The following is a 24,782-nucleotide window of genomic DNA, read 5'->3' as shown; positions in this document are numbered from 1 at the left end:
ACAGCCCCAGAGCAGTCAGCATGCTGAGAAGACAGCAAGAAGTCTTAACATTTAAGATTTATCCTTTAATAGGCCCAAACTTTAGCCCTTTTCTTAGGCATAACTTTGTTATTAGGACTATTTGGTTCCTAGATATGCTACTTCAGCAATTTCAAATTAGGATTCCCCTCCTACCAAATACACCATTATTGCAAAAGAGGAATAGCAACACCCTAATACCTGGGAAAGGTCTACATCTTCGAAAACAACACAGGGAATTCTAGAAGCAATCTTGTAAAAATTTTAGGCCAAAGAACAATGAAATACAAGCAAAATCCCTGCACTGGAATGGGCTCCTCTGTCTGACCTTGCTTCTCCACACTCAGCATGCTATTTAATACATGGAACATCTCAACACCAAGCAGAAGAACTCAAAGAAACAATTATAGACTAAAAAGGTGATTCACCTAGAGTGCCATGTCCAGCACTAAAACAATAGCAGCTGACTTTTATATTGTATTTTATGACTGGAAAGTACTTTTTCATATGATCCATACGAAAAACTTGTGAAATAGATATTATCTTCATTTTACAGAAAAGCTAATTGAGCTTTGGAGAGGTCAAGTGTCTTGTGTAAGGGTCATAGCCAGTATGCAGAATGCATAACCAAGCCCTTTCAATTCCAGGTCTAGACCTTGGTTGGTTGATTGATTCAAAGAATAAAAAGGAACACACAGCAATTCCCTGAAAAGGAATAAAAAGGGGCAAGCTGATATCTACATATTCAGTGGGCAAGACTATGTATCTGTGTATTTCCCCATTACCTACTTAACTCATTTTGAGTCTACAATTAAAAAATCAGGTAAGACAAGAAACCTAGAAAAAGCTAAAGTAGGAGGGACAGAAAATGGACAAAGCAAAGTCAACTCAGACACATCTACCCTGACGCAAGAGATACAAAAGCAGTCATTTTTCATTATTTCCCTCAGAACAAAGAATGGGGCCTTCTACCCATTTACTTCTCTCATGCCAACAAATGATCCTAAAAAAGAATGAACTATTGCTTGGCCCAGATCTGCCTTGAGTTCCAAAAGAGAGATAATCACTCCTAAAGAATAAAAATGCTAGCATTCCAAATCATTTCAAAATCATAATTTACTATAATCCAGAAACATGTAATATATTCATAGAAGTTCACAGATTATTAAAGCTAGAAGTGACCTGTTTGATAAGTGAAGAAATAAACACAAGTCCTGAATGGTGACCCACCTGGCTCAACATTATACAATTAATGACATGAGTAGCACTAGAAACTGGGTCTTATGACTCCTAACCTAATCTCTTTCCCTGGTCCCACATCTTTCACAAATGTGAAGTCAATTCTACAAAAGTTTAGTAAGCACCTAATATGCCCCGTGAAGCATTGGACAATGGTGAATATGAAGACAAAACTCAACTTCCCTCATAGTTTCCATTCTAATGGAACATACAACATGTCCAAAATAAATGAGTTCACAGATTGAAAGCTGAAAGGGAATCATCTAGTTCCACTTTGACACTGCCCAGGATCACAAAACTATAAAGCATCAAAGGAAAGATTCCATCTCAGTTCTCCTTGATTTCTTAAGTTCTACTCTTTTCACTTCACCACAATGTATCTAATTAAATAATTACAAAATGTATACAAGGTAATCATATGTGTAAAAGGTAGCACCTGAGATTCCAAGTATCCCCGGGGAAGAGAAACAAATTTTTCAGAAATTATTCGTATTTGCTAAATTATAATTCTCTCTAATTTAATAGATAACTAGACCAAACAGGGACCACGAAGTGAATTGTTCATTCAACAGATCTCAGCTGAGAATTACTAAATGCCTGTAGTAGCTATTGCTGGGAATTTAGGAGCATAAAATACTATTCTTGCTATTGTATCACTGAACATACCAAGATCAGAAGAGAATTAAATCACAAGTGTGATGTTTAACAGGTAGTAATGGTACTACCACTTTGCATGAATGTAAGAACTTTTTTCCCCTGTGAATTCAAATTATTTTCATTTGTCTTTTCAACATCTCTCCATTCCTAATAAGAAAGCAGCAAGATATAGTAGAACAGATCTTTAGGCTGAGACTTGGGAGACATGATTCTGCAATAACTGAAGAGAGATTTTATCTTTCTAGTCCTCTGTCTGCTCTTCTGTCAAATGGGTGGCTTTGGATCTTTAAAACTCAGTCTTTGAAGAGCAAAAACAAGTATTAAAATCTCTACTTAACAGAGAGGCTGAAGAACACAGAGGTCATGCCTCCTTGCATAAAATCATATAGCCATTGAATCTTGAGTCTAGGAAGGAAGAAGTCCTGATTCTCCACAAACAACTCATTTTCCATTAGGTCACACACCAAGTATAATACAATCCAGTCTGCTCAACAATAAGAAGGTTGAAAAGATAAGCAGCTTGGGGGATTCTCAGACTTGGAAGGGAAAGAAGAGGATAAATTTTAGACAAGTGAAGCACAAAGACACACATGACCCTAAGACCTGGTTTAAGTTGATTCCCTGCAAGATCAGCTTCCATCAGGCATCTGTTCATTATGGAGTCATCTTAACCTCATCTACTGGATGGCAGGTTCATTCTTTCTGTAAGGCACTAGAAAATAATATTGTTCTCTATCCTCTCCCCACATGAGTCAAAAGATATGATTACTCCCTATTCTCCCCTACCGACTCTCCTCCACACAAACTAAACTGACTTAATACCCTGATGCTGGTATTAGAGGGGCAATTTCCATATTTGCCAAGGTAAAGATAATAACAATCATAATAGCAGTTCAAATTTATACAGGACTTCATGATTTATAAATAACTTTCCTTAAAAAAAACACACACACACAATAAAAAAAAAGACCAAAAACTCTGTGATCCAGGGAGGGCCCCTTTCAGAGATAAGAAAATTGAGTCTTAAAGAGGATAAATGACTCATTTAAAGTCCCCCTGAGGGTCAGTAGCAGAAGCTGGACTTGCACGAAAATCTTCAGACTCACAATCCTGTGTTCTTTCCACCACACCACTCAGAGGAAGCAGCTAAATAAATTACTTCTGAGGTTCCACAAATGAAATATTCTGAGTAGAGACCCAGTTTCATAGAGATCAGTGACCCAGATCAGAGTATACATTTCCTCACCCTGTCCTAGCACAGATTCCTACATAAAACCTCACTAGTCCAAGTCACAAACTCCAAACATTTCCAGGGAAATCCATTCTAGACCAAAAGTTCATTTTTGGGGTCCCTAACACCACTTACTTAGTCCCATCATTTACAGTAAAAACCAATGGACTTCACTTCTCTAGCTGAATTTCCAGATCTAGTCAGGCTCAGGCCTGATTTACCCTTCCTAAAACAAAGATAGTTCATTCTCTGCCTTTCTCCACTAGAATGGCCTCTTTATGCTGCTATCCCGGAAGAACTCTGAAGCCCAAGGGCTATGGCATTACCCCCATGACCCTGGTAAATGTTGTTTTAATCAATACTAAGTTCTTCAGAAACATTGCAAGGTGCCCTTCGTCCGCAAAGAAACTGGGAAATAAGAAAAGAGGAAGAACTGGAAGTCACCACACAGGATGGGCCCCCTAGCCTGTGGGGCCTCCAACAGTTCCTGGAGTCACAGACTATGGACGTGGAAAGAAGGCTGATACTTCCTTTTATGTTGACTTAGGGAACTATAAATCTAGATTGACTGGTTCCCCTCCCCCTTTCTTCAAAAAATAAATTAATAAATAAAAACAGTATTTGAGGAATAAGGACAACCAAGGACAGGAAAGAGGTGAGAGCACCCGGTAGGAGAAACACCTTCTGTCTAGCCTCTGGAGCTTTCCAGGTGACATCTAGTCAGAGGCTACAACAATCCTCCCCCAGGCCATTTGTTCTGGCCCAAGCTCAAAAATGTCTGCCCCCGGCTCCCTGCCCTGGAAGCCCAGGGTTACTAAAGGGCGGGCTGGCCCCCTGCCCTGCCCCGCTCTGCCCACCGCATGGGCGCCGAAGCATCTGCTGCCTCCTCGGGGACCCAGATCCCCGAAGCGGAGTCAGGCGCCCTCCCCTGCCCGCCGTGGGCTGCGGGGACCGGCCGCTGCCCGCCACCAGCTCCGGGGCATCCTTCCCCTCTCCCTTCCCTCCTCTGCCTCTCTCCCGAGAAGACGGGCAAGTTCAGCGAGACGACAGCAACAGTAACAACAGGCTCGGGTCATAAATAAATGAGCACTACCTCCTGCCGACTTTTCGGGATGCCCGGGAGCGCCGGGAGCGGCGAGACGGACTGACGGACGGACGGAGGGCTGGACGGAGCTCGCGCCGGGCGGGGTTGCCCGGGGCCGGGACTGCCACAGTTTCACTTAGCCCGCGTTTCCTCCTGGTCCCAGGTCCCGAGCTCCGGCGGCCGGAGGGAGGGCCGGGGGCGGGGAGGGGGTGCGGAGGGGAGGGGCCTGGCTGCGGTGCGGATCCCCTCCCTCCCTTCCTCCCTCCCTCCCTCCTCCCCGGCCCGGCCCCGGCGCGCGGCGTCGGACAAGGCTGGGCTCGGCGGCCCGGCGTTGGGACCCCCGGGGGAGCCGCGGCGGCCGGCGAAGGCCCCGCCTGAAGCCCTCAGAGCTCCGGCTCCGGAACGCACTCACCCGCGCAGCCCGGAGGCGCCTGCGGACGCCCCGCGGCCCCGGGCCCCCCAGCCCAGCCGGGCCCGGCCCCGGTCCCGGGCCTCCCTCTCCCAGCGGTTGGGCGCCGCGCCACAACTTCTGCCTCCGGAGAGAGCAGCGCCGCCCCTGCCGGCCGCCCGCCCGCCCGCCTGCCTCCCCGCGCCGCAAGTCGGCTGGATGCCGCTCGTCCGGCCGTTTTGGAAACTGTTTCCTCTGCCTCAGCCTGAGGAGCCTAGCAGAGCGCGCTCGGGAGTCCAGAAACCCGGCCTTACGCCGCCTCCGTAGCGTAGCCCCCCATAAGGGGTCCGGCAACTACGGCGCGCCGGGAGCGAAAGCGGATCTGTGAATCGCGCGCCGAGACTACAAACCCCAGAAAGCTAGGGGGGGGCCGGAACGGAAGCTGGCCATCCTAGGACTTGTCGAGGCATGCTGGGAGTTGTAGTTCTTATGGCAGGTTGCCTCTCTTAAATTCCCGAGCAGGGATGGATGTTCTCCATCCCGTTACAGAGCTCTAGGTGCGGAAGGAGCTGGTAGAGGGAGAGCAAGGCTGTCCAGGATTGGAACTTAAGGAGTTCATGTGGTGAGATTGTGACTATATAGCTCAGGATGCTCTTTGGGGGTGGAGGATGGGGTGAGGAGGAGCAGGACAGCTCTAAGCGCCTCACCATCCCAACGGGATACCCTGTCCATTCGACCCTGCTCCAAAGGCATCCCTCCCCCAACTTATCCCTCAGGAACCTTCTGCCTCCTCAGCGCTCTCTGCACGTTTGCCCCAGCCCCAAGGGACAGCACCCTCACTTCTCTAGCCCCAAAGACTTCTCTGCCTCCCTAGCACCTCCACATCCCCAGTCCCAAGGATCCTCTGCTTCCTGAAAGTCTCCCACATCGATCAGCACCTTTGCTCCAGCCTCAGGGACTTCCATCTCCTTAGCCCCCTCCCATATTCACCTCAGCTTTAGAGACAGACCTGCTTTCTCAATCCCAACTGTCCCCTTCCTCCTTGGCATTATCCCCAAGGATTCCCCCTCTCTTCCCTGAGCCCACACATCCCCAGTCCCAAGGACCCCTCTATTCCCTCAGCACCCCCACGTTTCCCTGCACCTTCATTCCAACTATAGTGGCCACCCTTGTCAACTCCCTTAGGCCTTTCTTCCTCTTCTCATTAACCCCAAGGATTTCCCCTGCCTCCTCAGTGCTCCCACTTTCCCAGCCCTAGGGATATCCTATCTCCTCAGAAACTCCTCCCAGTTTCTCCTCAACCTCCTCATTTTGCCTGGTCAAGCCTCTATCCCTTCTCTTCATTCTCCCAATCTTCCTCAGTCTTCATTTTTTTCAGGCCTTACCCAAAATACATCTACTTCTTTGAGGCCCTTCATCTCTTCAGGGTCATTTTGCATTTCCATTCTGCCTCCCTAAGGATTTCTGCCTCAAACCTTTCTCGATCCCCTTCTGCTAAACGTGTTAGCATTTTAGGAGGAACGCTTTAAACTTCATCATACCTCAAACATCCCTCAATTCCCATTTGCTCAGAACCTCTCCTAGCTTTCTCCTGACTTTTCAACCACCTTTCATTTTTTTTTGTTTTTTTTTATTATGAACTAGAAAATCATCAATAAATACTATATAAAGAAGGCCAGAGAGTGGACTGCATATGAAACTGTGAATAGATTATTCACATCTTAGTGTTTTTTTCATACACATTAAATTGTAGTGCCAGAATTCCTCTTCTTTGAGAGGAGTAACACACTAGAAACATATCTATCTGCCTTACTAAGTATTGCTGTCATAAATTTAGGACTGAATCAGAATAAAACTCACCTGTATCAAACTTGGCTCTCCAGCTTGGTCTCTTAACCACCAAATGCAGGTCACATGAAAAACATTCATAAATGGCAAATAATGAATAAATCTATTTACCCAAATTAAGAGTGAACAGAAATCAAAGAAGTTATATAGATTAGAATATACCAGAAAATGCCCAGAGTGAATAAGCTCTTCTGGTGTAAGGATCTCAAAGAGATACTAATCTCATCCAAAGGGAAATTTCTGAAGTCTCTAGAGAGGCAAGCTGAATGTTGAGGGGCCACTTTCCTTATGTGTTTGTTGGGAAAAAAAAAAAAAAAAAGTCTCTCCTTCCTGGGGTTGATCCCAAAGAGATTCCAGGAAGGAGACTCCATTATTTCCCTCAGCTTCCTAATGTGCTTTATTCATATTAAGGGAGTTTGAGAGGAAAAAGAAAGGAGGAGGAATGCCAAATTGACCCAAGGGGGATTAAGAAGGAAGATTGTGTTCCAGTGGTCCTTAAGAGCATAGACCAAATGCTTTAGGCTTGGATATATCTTATTCTTCAAAAACTTGGAACCAAAGTTTTTTATGTTATAATGGGGCCAGTTCCCTAGGAGTAGAAGAGAGTGGTATATGTCTTATCCCAAGCCTCAGTTGCTCTAGTGAGGCCAGTAAATAAATTGTACTCAGTGACAGGTATCTTCACCAGCCCCTCAATCTACTGGTCATTGGGACTAAAAGTTCCCAGTCAGTAGAAATGGTTCTTCCCTCAGAGTTGTGAAAATATCCCTTCCAGGACTATTCATCCAATTCCCACTTATAATAGAAGGGTGAAGATAACCCTTTAGAAAAAAAGTATTTATTAAGGTGTCGGAACATTCCCTGAAAGATTGAGATTTGTTCTCTCACATATATACATAGGAAATCTATAGGAAGAATAGGCTGAAAAAATGATGGAGGCATGTGTGTAGTAACATTTATGACCAAAGGCTAAAAACAACTCTTGGTTACCAGAAGTCCTTTCTCAGTTTCATAAGCAACATTGTTTTCTGGTAAAAGTGGATATGTTCCTTAAAGTTTGTTCCCTCTCTTGCAGGGTTACCTTGCTGTACACACTTAGCTGGGGCTCTTTCACCACTAACCTGATCCATTGCTTAACTCAATCGAATAATTGTCAAAGTTTCTTCTGCTATTTAAATCCCCCAAAGCATGGTTAGCTTATTTGGTGAGCAATCATGATGTTACCTTTTTAACCCAATTAAAGAGGAAAAAGAGATTACAAGGTACATTCTTATTTATGCATTTTTAAAAGGTACTATATCTGCTGCCTTAATTGAAGTGAGGTTGTAGAACTTCAGTGAAAGTTGGGGCATCCTTTCTCCTAGGCTCCCTAGGATCAGGGCCACCCAAGTTCTTCCTTTCACAAGGAAAGAGGCAGACATGGCCTCCATTAGAGGGCAACAAAATATTGAACAGATGCCTCAGTTTTTCAACTGTAAAATGAGCTGGAGAAAGAAATGTAAAACTACTCCAATATCTTTGCCAAGAAAACCATAAATAGAGGTCACAAAGAATAGGGCATGATCTAACAACAGCAACCCCAGACTCAGAACCCAAGTTTTCTGCATCCTTGTCTAGATTTTCTTCCACTAAATCCTATAACCTCGGACCAGAATCCTGGAATATTACCCAAGTATAGAAAGATTGGGGAGGGTAACTGAATTGGGAAGCCCTAACAGCCTAAAATCAAAGAGAAGAATAAATTCAAGTTACCTTTTTGTTTCTTTTCTTTTTCTTTTTTACCCCTTTGTTTCAATAATTCAATTAAACAGTCAGTCAACAAGCATTTTTTAAAGGCTTACTACATGCCAGGTACTGTGCTGAAAAAATGGGAATATTAAGAAAGGCAAAAACATGGTTTCTATCCATATGGAAGTCATGTTCTAATGGAAGAGACAAAATGCAAACAACCATGTACATGCAAAATAGATGATAGATAGATAGTGTAAAAAAGAGGTATTCTTAGAGGGACTGAACTAGCAGTGGGGTTTGGGTTGGGTGGGTGGAATTTGGCAAAGGTCTCCTGAAAGACACAGGCTTTAAGCTGAATCATGAAAAGAACTAAGGAAGACCAGGTGGATATAAGGAGGATATAAGGGACAGCTGTTAAAAAGGCAGAAAGTTGGGATACTATTTACAATGCTATTAAATAGTTATTAGATAGCTTAATGCTATTAAACAAGTATTTAATAAAGGTCTGAGCAATGATAAGAAGACAAAAAGAAAAAAAAAAAAGCTCTTTGCCCTCAAGAAGTTTTCATTCTAGGCCTGGAGAGACTTACACGAACTGATGCTGAGTGAAAGGAGCAGGGCCAAGAGATCATTATATACTTCAACAACAATGCTAGATGATGACCAGTTCTGATGGACCTGGCCATCCTCAGCAATGAGATCAACCAAATCATTTCCAATGGAGCAGTAACGAACTGAACCAGCTACGCCCAGAGAAAGAACTCTGGGTGATGACTAAAAACCATTACATTGAATTCCCAATCCCTATATTTATGCCCACCTGCATTTTTGATTTCCTTCACAAGCTAATTGTACAATATTTCAGAGTCTGATTCTTTTTGTACAGCAAAATAACGGTTTGGTCACGTATACTTATTGTGTATCTAATTTATATTTTAATATATTTAACATCTACTGGTCATCCTGCCATCTGGGGGGGGGGTGGGTGGTAAGAGGTGAAAAATTGGAACAAGAGGTTTGGCAATTGTCAATGCTGTAAAGTTACCCATACATATAACCTGTAAATAAAAGGCTATTAAATTAAAAAAAAAAAGAAGCTTTCATTCTACATGAAACATAACTTATGACCAGAGAAATACAGGAGGAGGTTGAGAAAGGATGTTAACTAGAGGGATGAGAAAAGTTGTGTGGTAGGAGGTGTGCTCTAGGAACTGAGCCTTGAAAGAAGTCAGGGCTTCCAAGAGGCAGAAGTAAGGAAAGACTGTTTTTTAGAAATGGGTGACCTCTTGAGCAAAGACTTGGAAGAGGAGGTAGAATATTGAATTAAAGAACAGTCAATGGGCAGCTATGGCACATTGGAGTATTAAAAAAGGGATCATCTCATAAATAGACTGAAGTCAGACTGTGGCTGATTTATATTGTTGACATGACTCTAATCAAGGCTTTCAAGGCTCCTCATCCTGGGCTTTCCCTCCTCTCTTCTACTTCCTCCCTAACACAGAGAAGCTGGTTAAACCAGATAAACCCCTACTGAACTAGGAAGAAACCCAGTAAGCTTCCACAAGAATGACCTGTTGCTCATCCCTTACTCAAAGGTTACATCTAAGCATTCTCTCCATCTCAAATACCCTCCCTGAGCCTACAGTCTCTGATTTCTCCCTATAAACCTACTTAAAACTCACATCCTTTAAAAAGCCTTTCCTGAATTGGTGCTGTTTAGCTGGAAGAAGAAGAGAGTTCTGGAAAGATTTGTTCTATTTGGCTCCAGAGGGCAGAATTGGGGGCAAGGAGACATTTTTTTAGGCTTGATTTAAAGAAAAACTTCACCCAGAATGATCCAAAAATAAAATGGGCTTCCTCGGGAAGCAATGGGTACATCTTCATTGCAGGTCTTTGACCTCCACTGGAGGATGATTGACCATTTATCAGGTGTTTTATATATAGTGGGGATTACTTATTTTTACACAGTCGAACCACATGGCTACCAATTTCCCTTCCCATTCTGAAATTCTGTAGTATTTTAACTAACTTTTAGAAATAACTTTTTTTTTTTTTTTTTTTTTGGCAAGGGGGCCTTAAATCTACCAATAAGAAAAGATACCAATTCAAAACATTACTGAAATCAAAGCAGGTTTTTGTCATTGTGGGTTCTCCCCCAATCAATTGAAATTAGTAGCATAACTACTCTCCTGTGTGTAGGGGCACAAATGTAAAAAAAAAAAAAAAAATTGACATTAAAAAACTCCTTTCAAGAGGGTTGGGAAACACTGTAACAGTGTAAAAGGTCAGGAGATTTGGGTTCCCATCTATTAGTATGATTTACATTTGTTTGGGAAGGGAATTTTCTTCATTTTTTTTTTTTTCATGAATGTGCCCAGAATTTCCCTTTAGCTTAGGGGTATCAGGAGGGCAGAGCCAAATCTCCTGTGTCATCTCTCCTGAGATGAAGGGGCTCTATGGATCCCTTATTGAGTATTCAAAGTAAAAAGTAGAGGGAGACAGCCCAACAAATAGGAGATAGGGCTGTAGTCTCATTCCTGCCTTTACATATGACTTTGGTCAAAATTACTTTCTTTGGACTCAATTTTCTTTTCTGTACAATAAAGGGAGTTAAATTAGATGATCTCTAAAGTCCTCTACAGCTCTGATATTCTGTGACTTGGAAAGGGTTCTATAATCACAACAAGTTTGCAAACAGGAAAACAGAGGTACAGGAAGCCCAGAGTCTAGGCAGTCACAGGAAGGAAATCTGACCTTCTTCTTCCTTCTCATCCATGAGGCCCTTAGGTATCTTACCACACCCCTACCAGGGTTGAGAGGAATAGAATAGGGTGGAGAGGAGAAAGGAAGAACTGGGGGAAGCTGAAGCTAGAATGACTCAGGAAGAAATTCCTGCTATGCAAATCTCAGGAGTCAGAAGCTAGTGGCTGGCACCCATTCCCCCACCTATATTCTGACACTCTCCCCTTCCACTCCCAATCTTCATATACAAATGTCATGCACATTTTACTGCTCAGTCTACCTTGAGATCCTGGGGATAACAACAGTATCAACAACAATTGTTTTGTGCTTTAAAGTTTGCAAAATGTTTTACAATGTAATCTCATTTAATCCTCACAACAATCTTGTGAGAGATGCTATCCTCATTTTTAGGAATAGGAATATGGTATTAACTACCTAGACCTTGGAGGTTTAGCTCTGGCATGGGGATTCTGGGCGGACCTAGAAGGTCACAACTGTAACCAAGATGAAATAATTAAGAAATTGCTACTATTCTCAGATGCTATATGTACATCTAAAAAGATTATCCTTTTTACAGATGAAAAACCCAGGGGTGAATGACATGCCCAGAGTCACATAGCTAGTAAGAATCTGGGGGAGAATTAGAATTTCAGGTTTTCCTGATTCCAAGTTTGAGAGTCTATTCAATGTACTGAAATGAGACTCTTAAATTCTTCCCACAGTCCTTCACAGTGTGGGTAATAAGAGAGGAAAAAGGGGATCATTCTAATATGAGAAAGTGATTGCAACAGAACTGGAGGCTGAAGGAAAGATTGTTCCAGGCTTGCCTCTCACTCTTTTCTCAGTGGTTCTTTGGCACCACCTAGCGTCAAATTGGGTTTTGAGAAAGGGTGGTTCATCCTCAGAATTCCAATTCTGGGCAAACCATTCCCTTTAATCTGGCCCCACCACTAAGCCAAATAACAACTAGCAAAGCACAATAAAACTCATGCTCTCTAAACATCTTTTAAAAAACAACTACTGGCTACAAAACCCTGTGATCTCTGAAAAAATGATAGGTGGTCTGTCCTTATCCTCATTGTGTCCCCAGTCTGATGGAGGTGATGGGTATGTTCATGGTGGGAGGAAGAGAAAGAGAGGGAAAGAGATTTTAAAAATTCCCTTTCCAAATACAAATTTACTCTTAAAGATAAATTTGATTGAGTGAAGTCTTCAAGACTTGGTAGGAGAGAGCATAGCAAAGCACCTTCTGGGCAAGGAAACAAAATCTTAGGTGATAAAGCCCCAAAGGCAAGGATCCAAGACACCCCAAATCCATTGGAAATGTATCACCTGATAGATTCCTATTTTATTATTTTTTTTTAAATTTAGACTTTTCGTTTTTATATGACCTGCATTTCCAAATTTATCCTTTTCTTGTTGTTACCATTCCTTTATAAGAAGAAATACAAAAAGAAAGTAAAATTATTCAACAATTATGAAAGTATATATAAAGTTCCACAATCATAGTTCTGTACTTCTCAAAGAAATAAGAGATACATTTTTTTTTCATCTTTAGGGTTAAGCCTGTTCATTATACAGATTCAGTTGGGGGCTTTTTAAAAAAATTATATTACTGCAGTCTTATATATTATTTTCCTAGTTCAAGTTATTTTCCTCTTATCAGTTCCCATAAGTCTTTCCATTGCTTCTTTGAAGATTTCATATTCATTACATTATAATATTCAGTTTCATTCATGTGCCATGATTTATTTAGCTATTCTACAATCAATAGGCATCTATCTTGTTTCCAGATCTTTGCTCCTAAAATGTCCCTGTCATTTGACTTCACAATCCCACTGTTAGGAATATGCAACAAAGAGGTCAAAGATAGAAAGTTTCATGACAGCACTTTTTACAGTAGCAAAGATCTCTCTTACTTCTTTGAGAAGTACAGAACTTTGATTGTAGAACTTTGTATATACTTTCATAATTGAAAGGTTTCCCTACATTTTTAATTTTCCTTTTCTGTCATATTAGCCAATCTGGTAGGTATGAGGTAGTACTTCCAAGTTGCTTTAATTTGCATTTCTCTAATCAATAGTTATTTAGACCATTTTTATATGTCTACAGAAAGCTTTAATTTTTTCATCTGAAAACTGCCTGTTCATATCCTTTCACCAATTATCAATTGGGAAATGACTTACATTCTTATAAATTGAGAAATGAAGCCTTTATCAGAAACACTGGCTATAGTGGATGTCCATCAATTGGAGAATGGCTGAATAAATTGTGGTATATGAATATTATGGAATATTATTGTTCGGTAAGAAATGACCAACAGGATGATTTCAGAAAGGGCTGGAGAGACTTACATGAACTGATACTGAGTGAAATGAGCAGGACCAGGTGTAATGGGCTGAGGCTTGAGTTGATGCACTGAGGTCCCAAGCACGTGAGGCTAAATAATAATTGGACCATACTCTATTAATATATATGCTTGGAGAAAAATGGCCCCTGCCCACTCTCTGTGCAAGTCCTGATGTGTTGTATAGGAAATGCCAATTTTCAAATGAAGGTGGCTTAGCTGTACCAGATCTAAAACTATATTATAGAGCAGCAGTTACCAAAACCATTTGGTATTGGCTAAGGAATAGATTAGTTGATCAGTGAAATAGGTTAGGTTCAAGGGATAAAACAGTCAACAAATATAGCAACCTAGTCTTTGACAAACCCAAAGACCCAGCTTTAGGATAAGAACTTACTATTTGATAAAAATTGCTGAGAAAATTGGAAACTAATATGGCAGAAACTAGGTATTGATCCACACTTAACACCATACACCAAGATAAGGTCAAAATGGGTTCATGACCTAGGCAAAAAGAATGAAATTATTAATAAATTAGAGGAACACAGGATAGTTTACCTCTAGACCTTGGAAGGGAAGGACTTTTGACCAAAGAAGAACTAGAGATCATTACTGATCACAAATAGAAAATTTCGATTATACCAAACTGAAAAGTTTTGTACAAACAAAACTAATGCAGACAAGATTGGAAGGGAACCAATAAACTGGGAAAATATTTTACAGTCAAAGGTTCTGATAAAGGCCTCATTTCCAAAATATATAGAGAATTAACTCTAATTTATAAAAAATCAAGCCATTCTCCAATTGAAAAATGGTCAAAGGATATGAACAGACAATTCTCAGATGAAGAAATTGAAACTATTTCTAGTCATATGAAAAGATGCTCCCAGTCATTATTAATCAGAGAAATGCAAATTAAGACAACTCTAAGATACCATTACACACCTGTCAGATTGGCTAAGATGACAGGAAAAATAATGATGATTGTTGAGGGAGTGGGAAAACTGGGACATTGATGCATTGTTGGTGGAGTTGTGAACGAATCCAACCATTTTGGACAGTAGTTTGAACTATGCTCAAAAGTTATCAAACTGTGATACCCTTTGATCCAGCAGTGTTACTACTGGGCTTATATCCAAAGAGATCATAAAGAAGGGAAAGGGACCTGTACGTGCACGAATGTTTGTGGCAGCCCTTTTTGTAGTGGCTAGAAACTGGAAACTGAATGGATGTCCATCAGTTGGAGAATGGCTGAATAAATTGTGGTATATGAATATTATGAAATATTATTGTTCTATAAGAAATGACCAACAAGATGATTTCAGAAAGGCCTGGAGAGACTTACACGAACTGATGCTGAGTGAAATGAGCAGGACCAGGAGATCATTATATACTTCAACAAACATATATGATGACCAGTTCTGATGGACCTGGCCATCCTCAGCAAGATCAACCAAAGCATTTCCAATGGAGTAGTAATGAACTGAACTAGCGTCAGAGAAAGAACTCTGGGTGATGACTAAAACAATTACATTGAACTCCAATCCCTATATTTATGCCCAATTTCCATTTTTGATTTCCTTCAAAGCTAATTGTACAATATTTCAGAGTCTGATTCTTTTTGTACAGCAAAATAACGGTTTGGTCATGTATATTTATTGTGTATTTAATTTATATTTTAATATATTTAACATCTACTGGTCATCCTGCCATCTAGGGAGGGTGGGGTAAGAGGTAAAAAATTGGAACAAGAGGTTTGGCAATTGTTAATGCTGTAAAGTTACCTATGCATATATCCTGTAAATAAAAGGCTATTAAATAATATATATATATATATATATATATATATATATATATATATATATATATATATATATATATATATATATTAACATCTACTGGTCATCCTGCCATCTGGGGAGGGGTGAGGGGTAAGAGGTGAAAAATTGGAACAAGAGGTTTGACAATTGTTAATGCTGTAAAGTTACCCATACATATAACCTGTAAATAAAAGACTATTAAATAAAAATAAATAAATAAATAAATAAAAAACAAATTCAAAGGAAAAAAAAAGAAATGCCGATTTTGATGGGTGGAGGCAGAGGGGCAGGAAGAGAGGCGGAGAGAGACTGGTGGCTGGCTTCTGGTCTGGTGGCTTCTGGTCTGGTGGCTTCTTGATGCAGCTGCTGACATTGCTAATCTCTCTTTACCGCCGATCCCCCTTTACCTCCGATCCTTCTTCACCTCTACTGAGAATAAAGATTGAAGATTTTCCCTTAACCTGAATTCCTGACTCAGGCTGATTTTAAAATATGTGGTCGTCACAACCAGGAGATCATTATATACTTCAACAACAATATTATATGATGATCAATTCTGATGGATGTGACCCTCTTCAGCAATGAGATGAACTAAATCAGTTCCAATGGAGCAGGAATGAATTGAACCAGCTACACCCAGCGAAAGAACTCTGGGAGATGACTAAGAATCATTACATAGAATATCCCAATCCCTCTATTTTTGTCCACCTGTATTTTTTGTTTCCTTCACAGGCTAATTGTACACTATTCCAGAGTTTGATTCTTTTTGTACAGCAAAATAACTGTTTGGACATGTATACTTATTTTATATTTAATTTATACTTTAACATATTTAACATATATTGGTCAACCTGCCATCTTGGGGAGGGGGGGGAGAGGGAAGGAGGGGAAAAATTGGAACAAAAGGTTTGGCACTTGTCAATACTATAAAATTACCCATACATATAACTTCTAAATAAAAAGGTATAATAAAAAAGTGTTTTTAAAAAAGAAAAAAGAAAAAAGGTCTTTTGAAATTTAAAAACTAGACATTAGATTGTTAGCTCCTTCAGGGAAGGAGCCTATGTATCCCTAGTAGTTAGCACTGTGCCTAGACATAGTAGATACTTAATAAATACTTACTGAGTGGAAAAAGAAAGAAAGAAAGAAAGAAACACTGGCTATAAACAATTGTTTCCTAGCTTTCTGCTTCCCTTCTAAACTTGGTTGCATTAGTTTTGTTTGTGCAAAACTTTTTAAATTTAATGTAATTAAAATTGTCCATTGTGCATTTCATAATGTTCTTTATCTCATTTGATCATAAATTCTTCCCTTTTCCATAGATCTGATAGGTAAACTATTCTTTGTTTTCCTAATTTGCTTATGGTATCAACTTTTTTGCCTAAATCATGTACCCCTTTATTTTGGTATATGGTGTGAGATGTTGGTCTATGCCTGATTTCTGCCATACTATTTTGCCACCAACTGTTCCCAGCAGGTTTTTTCTTTTTTTTTTTGGGGGGGTCAAAATGGTGAGTTTGTAAACCAGAAGCTGGAGTCTTTGGGTTTATCTAACAGTAGATTACTATAATCACTTACTGCTGTATCTTGTACACCTATAACTATTCTACCACTCTATTTTCTAACCCATACCAAATACTTTTTATGATTATCACTTTATAATATATTTTAGATCTGATATGGCTAGGTTACCTTCCTTTGCATTTTTTCCCATTAATTGCCTTGACATTTTTGACCTTTTGTTCTTCTAGATTAATTTTGTTATTTTTTCTAGCACAATAAAATGCCAGCTTGGTATAACTCTGAATAAGTGAATTAATTTAGGTAGAACTGCCTTTTTATTATATTAGCTCTGCCTACTCATGAGGAAATGATATTTTTCCGCTTGTTTAGGTCTGACTTTATTTTTGTGAAAAGTGTTTTGTAATTGTGTTTATATACTTCCTGGGTTTGTTTTGGTAGATAGACACCCAAATATTTTATATTTTAAATGGCATTTCTCTTTCTACCTCTTGTTGCTGAACTTTGTTGGTAATACATAGAAATGTTGATGATTTATGTGGATTTATTTTATAGCCTTAATTATTATGCTAAGGCTGTTAATTATTTAAAAAAGTTTTTTAGTTGATTCTTTAGAATTCTCTAAGCATACCATCATATCATCTGCAAAGAGTGATAGTTTTTTTTTTTATCTATTCTAATTCCTTCAATTTAGTTCTCTTTTCTTATTGCTAACGTTAATATCACTAGTACAATATTGAATAATAATGGTCATAATGGGCATCCTTGTTTAACCCTTGAGCTTACTGGGAAAGCTTTTATTATCCCCCTTACATATAATGCTTGGTGATGGTTTTAGATATCTACTACTTATAATTTTAAGGAAAATTCCATTTATTTTTACACTTTGTAGTGTTTTTAGTAGAAATGGATGCTGTATTTTGTCAAAATATAGAGAAGCAGAAGGGCAAAAGAAAAAGAAAAGAGGGAGCCAGGTAGAAAGGAGAGCAGAGGTAGTAGTCAGAAGCAAAACAGTGGTGAAGAGGGACAGGGTGAAAGGAGAGAGAAAAGTATAAAAAGAGGAAAATAAGATGAAAGAAAAATACAAAATTAATAATTCATATCAATTCCCCCCTCTTTCTTTCCCCTTTCCCATTCTACTTCCCTACAGGGTAAGATAAATTTTTGACTGTGTATGTTATTATTACCTTTGAACTAAATCCAATGAGAGTAAGTTTCAAACAATTCTCATTCCCCTTCCTCCCTTTTCTTTCCTTCTATGGTAATGGGTTTTTATGCCTCTTTATGTGATGTAATTTATCCTACTCTGTCCTCCCCTATCCTCTTCTTCCAGGACAGTCTGTTTTTTCACACTCCCTTTTTTATATCATCACATCAAAATCAACTTATACCAAACCATCTGCCTGTTTATACCCTTAATTGTCCTAATAAAGATAAAATTGTCAAGAGTTTTAAACAACATCTTCCTGGATGTTCCTGTTGTTGTTTCAAAGTTTTAAAAACAAATGTAAAAAATATTTTAAATATAACTAGGAAAAACTTAAAATAATTTTTAAAAAAATTTAAAGAAAAAAATCACCTTTCCATATAGGAATGTAAATAGTTTAAACTTAATGAATAACTTTTTTTTTTCTTTCCTGCTTATCTTTTTATGCTTTTCTGGAGTCTTGTATTTGAAGATCATATTTTCTGTTCAGCTCTGGAATTTTAATCAGGAAAGTTTGAAAGTCTCCTGTTTATTGAATATCCATCTTTCCCCCTGAAAAATTATGCTCAATTTTGCTGGATGGTTGATTCTTTATTGTAATACAAGCTCCTTTGCTTTCTAGAATGTCACATGTCAAATCCTCTGATCCTTTAATGTAGAAGCTGCTAAATTCTATGTAATCCTGTCTGTGGCTTCTTGATATTTGAGTTTCTTTTTTTTTGACTGTTTGTAGTTTTTTCTCCTTGACTTGGTAGTTGTGGAATTTGGCTACAATATTTCTTGGAATTTTTATTTTGGGATCTCTTTCGGGAAGTGGTTGATGAATTCTTTCAATTACTATTTTACCCATCTGGTTTCAAGATACCAAGGGCAATTTCCTTAATAATTTCTTTCAAGATACTATCTAGGTTCTTTTTTTTTTTTTTAATTTAATCATGGCTTTCAGTAGTCCAACAACTTTTTTAAGTTATCTCTCCTGGATCTAATTTCCAGGTCAGTTGTTTTTCCATTGAGCTAATTTACATTTTCTTTTATTTTTTTCATTATTTTGATTTTACAGTATATTACTGTTTTTTGATGTCTCATAGAGTTATTAGCTTCCACTTGCCTAATTCTAATTTTTAATGAATTATTTTCTTCAGTTAGCTTTTGTAACTCTTTCTCCATTTGGTCAATTCTACCTCTTAAGGGATTGTTTTCTTTGGTGAATTTTTTCCCCATTTGACCAATTGTAGTTTTTAAAAGAAATTGGTTTCTTCAGTCAATTTTTGTACTTTTCTAAGTTGCTGACTCTCTCTTCCATACCTCTCATGTCTTTTTTCAATTTTTCTTCTACCTTTCTTATTTGATTTTTAATTTAAAAAAAGAAAAGAAAAAGAAAAATCATCATGGCTACTTTCTATGATCAGGGCTCTTTTCTGTTTTTTTGTCTCCCCCTCTCCCCTTTTTTTAAAAGCCTATTTCATGCTTTTTTCAAGTTGAGATCTGCTCCTGAGGCACAGGATACACTGTCCCAAGTTTGTTAGAGCCAAGAGCTTGGTCAATCAACTTCTGGGGCTGCAGACTCAGGTGTTGGTGGCTTGCTCACTGCACTGGAATAGGTTGGCCTACTCATGCTTGTTGTGGCCTGGCTTCCAGGACTAGCAATTTGAGTTCTGCACTGGGGCTATAGACTTCACAATTGTCCTGCTATGCCATTGGCCTGCTGAATCAGGACCAAGAGACCTAGGCTGATGATCTGTATTATGGTTAAAAGCATTTCACTGGCTTGCCCAGATACCATCTGTACTTTTACCCAAGCGAGACAGACCTTTCCTGAACTCCTAAATTATCTTAAGCTGCAGATTTGTTTCATTATGTCTTTTTGTAGGCTCTGTCACTCCAGAATCCATTCTGAGGGAAACTGGGAAGAACTCAGGCACCTTCCTGGCTTTTTTCGGCACCATTTTGGTTCTACTGGTATTTTAAAAAATTTTATTTATTTATTTATTTTAATAACTTTTTATTGACAGAACCCATCCGGGGTAATTTTTTACAACATTATCCTCACATATTACAACATTATGCACTCACTTCTGTTCCAATTTTTTCCCCTCCCTCCCTCCACCCCCTCCCCCAGATGGCAAGCAGTCCTATACATGTTAAATATGTCACAGTATATCCTAGATACAATATATGTGTACAGAACCGAACAGTTCTCTTGTTGCTCAGGGAGAATTGGATTTAGAAGGTATAAATAACCCGGGAAGAAGAATAAAAATGCAAGCAGTTTGCATTCATTTCCCAGTGTTCTTTCTTTGGGTGTAGCTGCTTCTGTCCATCCTTGATCAATTGAAACTGAGTTAGAGCTTCTCTTTGTCAAAAAAATCCACTTCCATCAGAATATATCCTCATACAGTATCGTTGTTGAAGTATATAATGATCTCCTGGTTCTGCTCATTTCACTTAGCATCAGTTCATGTAAGTCTTGCCAGTCCTCTCTGTATTCATCCTGCTGGTCATTTCTTATAGAACAATAATATTCCATAATATTCATATACCACAATTTACTCAACCATTCTCCAATTGATGGGCATTCACTCATTTTCCAGCTTCTAGCCACTACAAACAGAGCTGCCACAAACATTTTGGCACATACAGGTCCCTTTCCCTTCTTTAGTATCTCTTTGGGGTATAAGCCCATCTACTGGTATTTTTTAAAGTTTTTAAGAAATTTTATTTCTTGGTATTTTGAAATATAGTATTCGAAGTCAAAGGATGTGAACAGAGAATTTTCAGTTGAAGAAATTAAAGCCATTTCTAATCATATGAAAAAATGCTCAAAATCACTATTGATTAGAGAAATCCAAATTAAGACAACTCTGAAGTAACACCTTACACCTTTCAGATGGGCACCTTTCAGACAGGAAAAGATAATGATAATTGTTGTAGGGGATGTGGGAAAATTGGGACACATGTTGCTAGAGTTGTGAACTGATCCAACCATTCTGAAGAATAATTTGGAACTATGCTCAAAAAGTTATCAAATTGTGCATATAGTTTGATCCCAGCAGTGTCTCTACTAGGTCTGTATCTCAAAGAGATTAAAAAAAGAGAAAGAAAAGGACCCACATGTGCAAAAATATTTGTAGTAGTCCTTTTTGTAGTGGCAAGGAACTGGAAACTGAGGGGATGTCCATCAATTGAGGAATGGCTGAATAAGTTATGGTTTATGAGTGTAATGGAATATTATTATTCTATATGAGATAATCAGCAGGTTGATTTCAGAAAGGTCTGGATAGACTTATATAAACTGGTGCTAAGTGAAGTGAAAGAATATTGCACACAGTAACAAGAAGATAATGTGATGATCAACTGGGATGAACTTTGCTTTTTTCAACAGTGAGGTGATTCAGGGCAATTTCAATGAACTTGTGATAGAGAAATCATCTGCATCTAGAGAGAGGACTATGAGAGCTTCATGTGGATCACAGTAATATTATTTTTACCTTTTTGTTGTTGTTTGCTTGCTTGTTTTTTCTCTCATTTTTTTCCCTTTTTGATCTGATTTTTCTTATGTTATATGATAAATGTGGAAATATGTTTAGAAGAATTGCCCATGTTTAACCAGTATTGGATTACTTGTTATCTAGGGCAGGGGAGAAAAGGGGAGAGATGGAGAAAAATATAGAACACAAGATTTTTGCAAGGTTGAATGTCAAAAACTATCTTGGCATTTAAAAATAAAAAGCTATTACAAAATAAAATTAAATAAACCTGAAAAAAGAGGAAAAAAAGAAATATGGTATTTAAATTATTTTTTCTTCAGCTTTTTATGGGACCTAATAATTCCTAGTTGTCTCATAAACCCAGTCTTCTAGCTCCATTATCTTATTTTTTTTTCCTCTTTTGATACAGAGCTGTGAGTTTATCAATATTGTGCTCTCAGTGTAGACTCCCTCTGCTGATGTAGATTGCTAGCTTATTGGTAACTGGTAGTCTTAGCAAATTTTCCAGGACACTGAGAGATCAAGTGATTTGCCCATATTTACAAAATTAGTATATGTCAGGGGTTAGACTTGAATCCAGCCCTTCTTGGCTCTTTGGCTATCTTTCTAATCTCTACACCATGCTACCTTAGTTTGTAGATAATCTGGTGATTTGACTTTTAAAATTTCTTTTTTATGTCTGCATTTTTATCTTTCATCAGGTCATTCTTTTCCTCAGAGAATACCATTAAAATATTCACTGATTGTTCTAAGCTTTCAAGTCTCATTTCCCCTTTCCTCATTTTTTTTCCAGTTCTTTCACTGAATGTATCACTGTTTTTAATCAAACTAAATCTTTCTTTCTTTTACTGAATTTCTTAACTGCCATCTCATTGTTGTTACATATATTGTTTTCCTTCTGAAAACCTCATTTTTTCTTACTTCCCTTCCTTGCCCCATATTTATTCATCATGTGGGAACTTTTTTCCCTTACTTTCTTGCGTACTAATTTTTTTTTATTATCCTGAAATTGACAAACATCAACAAACACTAGAATTTCCATGTACAAAAAACAAAAGAAGATTGTATGTGAAACCATGAATCTCTATTACATCCAGCTTGACTTTTTAAAAAACTATATAATAAATCCAACATTCATTTCAAAACTGTCCATAACTCCAGGTGAACTTTCTTCTGTTCTTTTAAAAAGTGCTTCTGTGATTATATTTCCTTTCCTTTTTTTAGACATTACTATCACTTGTCCCTTTCTGTCTGCCAAATCATTCTCCCTCAAAAAGCACAAACAAAAAACCCCTCTCCTTTATAACAAATAAGCATAGTCAAGAGAAACAAACCCACACATTGTTTGTGTTTGACAATGTACATCTCATTTCTCATGTGAAGTCCATCACAATTCTATCAGGTGAAGAGAATCACATTGGTCAGAATTCTGGAGTCTTTCACCATTGTTTTTCTTTACAGTGCTGTACACATGTCATACAAATGATCATTCTTCAGCTTCTGCTCATTTCACTTTGTATCAGTTCCTACCAGTGTTCCCAGATCTCTCTTTATTCCCCTTATCAGTGCTTATGAAACAAAATTTCATTATTTTTATATTTTATTTTATTCAATCATTTGCCAATTGAGAGGTATCCCTAATTTAGTCCTTTGTTACAACAAAAAAATACTCTTATAAATATTTTTGTATATTGCGATCTTTTCCCTTTTTCTTTGATCTTTTTGGGCATATATACCTATAATGGTTTCACTGGGTCAAAAGGTATACACAAATTAGTGGCTTGGGGGGCATCATTCCAAATGATTTTTCAGAAAATTTGAACCAAATTGAAACATCACTAAAAGTTCATTAATGTGACTGTCCTCTCATAGATCCCCCAACAATTGTCATTTTCCTTTATTGTCTTCTTTGTCAATCTAATGAATGTGAGATGGAACCTCAGAACTGTTTTAATTTATATTTCTTAGTGAAGAAAGGGAAGTTGCAGGTAATTAATAGTGATGACAAAAAATAAGGAATAATTAAAGCATTTTAAAGAAATATATACAGAAAAGAACAGAAGAGAATTTAGAGAATGATGAACAAGGACAGCTTTGAAACTAACACTGAACCTACAACTTTTTTTTTTTTAAAGCAAGCTGTGCATAATAGAGATTTGGAGTTATACACACAATCCTTTTTTATTTTTGCAAAATATTCATATGGAAATATTCATAATCCTAAGGATTTGTAAAGTTCAGAATAACATGAATTCTTTAAAAATTTTGCATTTCTTGTTATTAGTGATTTAAAATATTTTTATAAGGCTGTTGATAGCTTAAATTTCTTCCCTTAGCTGGTGATTCATGCTTTTTGGTCATTTCCATATTGGAAAATGACTATTGTTTACATATTTTTAATTAGTTCTATGTATATGCACACATTGAATACTGGACTTTTATGAGAGACATTAATTATAAAGATTTTTTTCTTGCCTCTTACCATTCTAATTTTAACTGCATTGATTTTTATATGGAAGCTTTTAGTTAAGTAGTCAAGAATGCTCATTTTATTCCCTGTAGACATCTCTATCTGCTAGTTAGTTAAGAACTTTCCCTCTGTTGTGGAAAATATCTCTTTCTCTGCTCTAATTTATGTGTGTTGATTATGATGTGAGTTCTTATATCTAGGTCATATATCAATCTGGAGTTGATTTTGCTATATAGTATGAAGTGTTAGTTTAAATCTTATTTCTGCCAGACTTCTTTGTAGTTTTCCCAAGAGTTTTTGTCTAATTAGGTTTTATTCTACCAGTTGAAATTTGGGGTTTATTGAACTATGCTACTAAATTATGTTACTGTAACACCCTGTTAAAATAATTAGATAATTTAAACTTAAGATCAGTATCATAACCTGTAATGTTCATGTGGCTTCCTCTTCTTTAACTTTAGGAAATTTGGATAGGAAAATTCCTAGCATTTATGGAAAGGTTGGATTTTCTGCCTAATTTTACATTTATATCTATTTCTATCTTTCTGTCTTTGGGGCAAAATTTAGGGGATTTTGCTAGAATTGATTGGGTAACCAAAAATAGATTATATTATAATGTCTGTGCATAGATAGGAGGGAAATATGGGATAAAGAACCAACTCCTTTACAGACTTTTTTCTGCCTTACTCTTCTCCAAAATACCTTAGAGTCAAAATCCCTCCTTAATATCTCTCTTTTCTCCCATATCTTAATCTTGTCTAACTTTTTGTTACTTTTTTTCCCCCTCTTTCTCATTTTTTCCCTGTTTGATCTGATTTTTCTCATACAGCATGATAAATGTGGAAATATATTCAGAAGAACTGCACAAGTTTAACATATACTGGATTACTTGCTGTTTAGGAGAGGAGGATGAGGGAAGAGAGAAAAATCTGGACACAAGGTTTTGCAAGGGTGAATGTTGAACAGTTATCCATTATACTCAGCATAAGAA

General features: G+C 38.0%; 1 protein-coding gene across 4 annotated transcripts in view; it reads right to left on the bottom strand.

The window, feature by feature from the left end:
* CAPN15 (calpain 15) overlaps positions 1–24,782 on the bottom strand; it is a 114,640-nt gene that overhangs the window by 85,754 nt on the left and 4,104 nt on the right. For 3 of the 4 annotated variants that reach the window (XM_031945706.1, XM_031945707.1, XM_031945709.1), the window contains exon 1: positions 4,239–5,089. The exons of the other annotated variant lie outside the window; for it this stretch is intronic. The gene's annotated coding sequence lies outside the window, so the exon portion shown is untranslated. Of the gene's footprint in view, positions 1–4,238; positions 5,090–24,782 lie in introns of those variants that run through there. 4 annotated transcript variants of the gene reach the window in all.

This window comes from Sarcophilus harrisii, chromosome 1, assembly GCF_902635505.1.
Source record: "Sarcophilus harrisii chromosome 1, mSarHar1.11, whole genome shotgun sequence".
NCBI classification, from domain to species: Eukaryota; Metazoa; Chordata; class Mammalia; order Dasyuromorphia; family Dasyuridae; genus Sarcophilus; species Sarcophilus harrisii.
Note: the sequence above shows the minus strand (reverse complement) of the source record. Positions and strands in the feature narration are given on the sequence as shown.